This window comes from Mustela nigripes, chromosome 13 (genome assembly GCF_022355385.1).
Source record: "Mustela nigripes isolate SB6536 chromosome 13, MUSNIG.SB6536, whole genome shotgun sequence".
In the NCBI taxonomy this organism is placed as follows: domain Eukaryota; kingdom Metazoa; phylum Chordata; class Mammalia; order Carnivora; family Mustelidae; genus Mustela; species Mustela nigripes.
Window position 1 is genome coordinate 28,519,565 of NC_081569.1, and position 4,175 is coordinate 28,523,739.

Below are 4,175 nucleotides of genomic sequence, written 5' to 3' on the forward strand. Positions count from 1 at the left end.
CGAAGGCCGGACCCCCATCACCGCCACCCTCAGGCCCAGGGCTGCCACCATCACCAGGGGAGAATCAATCGGACACTTTCAAATATTTATGAAACACGGATGGATTTTCTCAGGCTGGAGTTGTAGCTTTCATGGAATTTGGCTTTATTAGCCAGAAAGTCAATATTTTCCCTGGACCACCGCCGAGAGGCCTGCGTTCCTTTTGTGCCCCCAGTCCCACGGGCCCGGCTGCTCCTGCCGTGTCAGCTTCTGGGCTGGGCGGCGGCTTTCGACTTCTCTGCTGATGGGAGCTGGTGGGGAGCAACACAGAGAGGCCAGGCCTCGGGGCCTCCCCCTCTGAAGCCGCAGCTCCCCAATTTGGAAAAAGGGAAACCCAGCAGATCTTTGAGTTCCATTGCTGCTCCTGGCGGGGGGGGCCTCTCCCAGTCTGGGGGTCTCCCTAAGTGCAGGCCTCGGTCTCTCTCCTCCCTGCATCTCTAGACACCAGGCAAAGTTTGAGTATGGACACTTTCTTCCCCATAGGACAGCACAATCAAGCCTCCAGTATTCTGAAAGGAGGAAATTTCCCTGTGCTCTGAGGGGCCAGGACCCGTGGGCTTTGTGCCCAGATCATCGCGTTCCTTCCTGCTGGGCCAGGGAGAGTGGCTGTTACAGAGCTGCTGGGCTCCCAGTCTGGTCGGGGCGAGGGATGGTCACAGAGCATGGCTGATGGGAAGTTGTGAAAGCAGAGCTGACAGTTCACAACCCTGAGGTCAGAACCGGGGGAAGCAGGAGAGCTAATGAGCTTGGCTGTGAAGGGGTGGATGGGGGGGCGGGGCACACGATGCCGGGCAGGGAGGGGGAAGAGGCAGGCAGGCGCCCTCCTGGCATGAGGGGGTCTCTGCTGGGCCTCCTTAGCCCTGTCCAGCCTTTTGAAGTGTGTGTGTATATTTAATTTTATGGTCTTAGGATCTTAAAAAGATTTAAACATGTATTCAAGTAATATGAATACATGAATACATTTTCACCATGATATACAAGCATGTCACACAGGAGTCTTCCTCTCCCCACTGAGCATCCTCCACTGTTTACCAATCTGAGCAGTCTGGTAGGTAGTTGCAGACTTTTCCCCACATATCATATTTATATACACAATATCTACATGTACACTGATACGATGTTCTTTAATAACATAAATAGGATCCTACTAGATATATCTTAGGTTTTGGAATTTACTTTTTTCCCCAGAAGCTTTGGGGATTTTCCACATTATTATATGTAGACCTGCCTTTCTTCATCTAGCTGGTCCCAGGTATTTCTTAAAAAGGACGGCCCTTAGTTCTTTTAACAATGTCTCTGCTGATGGGCATTCAGGCTGTTACTGGTTCTTTGCTATTGTAAACGGTGATGCTGGGAACATCCCAGATGATCCAACTCTCTGGCTTAGCCCAGACGTCCCCTCACTCTCCAGGAGTGTGGAGCCCACACAGCTGGGAGCAAGTGTCTGATACGCGCGCGCGCGCGCGCACACACACACACACACACACACACACACCCTGAGTAGGAAGGATTGAAGGCCTGGTCCCTCCTATGGGAGAAGCCAAATGCTGAACCCAGGGGTATTTTGTCCAGCTCTCTGCTGGTCTCTGCTGGGGAAGGATTTCATTGGGGAACAAATGAAGGAAGCCCTATTCCACCCCCCTCAGACAGCCCCAGCCAGGAGTGGTGGACAGATTCCAAACCCAGCCACAGAGTTTGGACTCTGGGACTTCAGGAGTTCAGGGAAGGAAGCAGCCCAGGGCCAGGATCCATCAAAGAATGAGGCCCTGATAGCAGACGGCTTTAGCAGCACACAGGCAAGGCAGGCTTCCTAGAGGAGTAGGGAGACCGCACCGAGTGGGTCTCCTAGCATGTGCCCTGGTGTGAGACATGCCTGGTAACTCTTCCACCTCATCACTTATTGGATGTGCAACCAGGAACAGCTGGCTTTGCCTCTCCGTGCCACAGTGCCCTTGTCTGTGAGATAGGAATTATAATTGGTTTGAACCCAGAGGGCTGTCGTGATGATCCCAATTGTTTATGATGGAGCCTGGCACAAAGCAACTGCTGGACAAAAAGTCATTTTTGTGATTATTTTCATCAGTGTGATTAAAGGACGGAAAGCATCTGAAAACCTGAAGAAGCAGTGTGCACTGCAGGCGGCCGCGAGCGTGGGTCGAGCAGCCCCCAGGCTGCCCTGATCTCAGAGGCCCCACCTCTCCAGGAACAAGGAAGACTGGCACAGCGTCACAGGTAGCAGGATTATCGAAAGCCTGCCCCAGCACCCCTGCCAGGCACCGAACTTCACCAACTTTCACCCCCCAAGCTGTATGGTCACAGACCCGGTCCTAAAGGTGGCATCTAGGTACAGTGAAGTTTCGGGAAGATATTTGAGGCCTGCAGGAGGGTAGGAAGTAAGTGGATGGCCACCCGCTTTGACCATGCACAAGGTCAGCTCTTGTGGGTGGGAGCAGGTGGGTGGATCAGACCACCAATGAGCAGCTCTCAAGGGACAGAACAGGTACCTTTCCTGGTCTGGGCCTCTATTTTCTCAACCATACAATGGGAAGACAGTGGCAGAGACCCAGCTGTCAGTGGCTGTCTCTGAGCTAGCAGTCCAGAGCAGAGGAGAGATGTGGAGGATGGAGTACTTCTGCCCTTGGGGAGTCCCCTCCCGCCGAGACCCCTCCCCTTACAGGTGGCAGGAAGCTGGGATAGGACAGTCCATTTCTGTCCCTTCTTGCTGCCCCACAGGTGACAGCTCCTCACTCTCTGAATGAGACTGAGGCTGACTGACAAGAAGGCTCCAGAGCCAAGCTGTCAGCAAGTGCCCCCTGCCACCTTTGTGTGGCTAATTTGCATAAAATTTGCATAACTCTGCATGATTTAGGAAGGAGCCCGTGCTCATCTAGGGCAGTCCAATTCATGTGATTTTATGAGCTTTGAAGTAGCCCTTTCTTTTCCTACCTGCTCCCCCTCCTTCCCTTTTCCCTGAGTCCGGCCTGTCAGATCCCACTGCATCTGCTCACCTCTCCGAGGCTGGAGGCTGGGCCTCCCAGGCTTGCTTGGGTCCCCAAAGGGAAAGCCCTCTGAAGTTGCGAGTACTATTGCCTGGGAGCTTGACATAGGTCCCGGCCCAACCCTCTAAGAGGCCTTCACAAAGGAGGTCTGAAGACTCTGAGAAAGCTCTAGGTGGTTCACCAAGAACGAGTCACGTCGAAGTGACTGAATCCTTTGTCCTGAGAGGGCACTAGGGTGCAGAGTGCATCTACGTCCCTTCGAGACTTTGCGCCTGATGTTCCTAAGACCAGGATAGTGCCCCGAGGTTCAGTGGTGGGGCCAGGACTTTGACTGATCAAACAGCTGTCCCCAGGGGAACTGACTCATGGCCTACTGTGGATGTCCCTACAGCTATGCCACAAGGCTCTGTCTCTACGCTTTCAACATTTTTTATTCTTGGATTAGTTAAGACTCCGTTGGGTATAAGTGACACTAACTCAACTCCAACTGGCTTAAGCAAAAGAAAAAAAAAAAGAGGGGAGATTTATTCGCTGGTGTAACTGAGAAATCCAGAGGTATGTGGACTTCAAGCTCGGCTGGATCTAGAGGCTCAGCTGCTCTCATGAAGATGTGGTCTCTGTGCTCTGCCTCCCTTGGTGTTAGCTAAAGCTGTCATCTTTTCAGAAGCTCTTGTGTTATATCCTATCAGCTGTCCCCAGGGGAACTGACTCATGGCCCTGTGTTATATCCTATCAGCTCCAAATCCACACTTGATCTTAGCCAAAAGACTGAGAAGCAATATACCATCTCCAAGTCCAGAAGAGTCAGAGCTTCTTTCCACTAGTTCTAGTTCAAATGTAGAACACAGTCTTATTGGGTTAGCTTGGCTTGCATACCCAAAGCAGAAGCCGTCACAGTGACCCTCCTGTGTGTGTATGTGGGTGGGGGTGAGTGGTAGGTGTGTGGGTGGGTGTGGGTGTGTGACCCTCTCATTGCCCAGACACAGGTTACATGGCCACCTGAGGTAGGGACAAAGTTAGTCCTACTACAAGGATTGAGGGTGGGAAGGCAGAGGTTCCTCTGGGGAAAATCAGAGGCCCTTTCCTGAAGATAAGGGGATGGGATACTGAGCAGACTAACTCTAGCCGGGCACATAG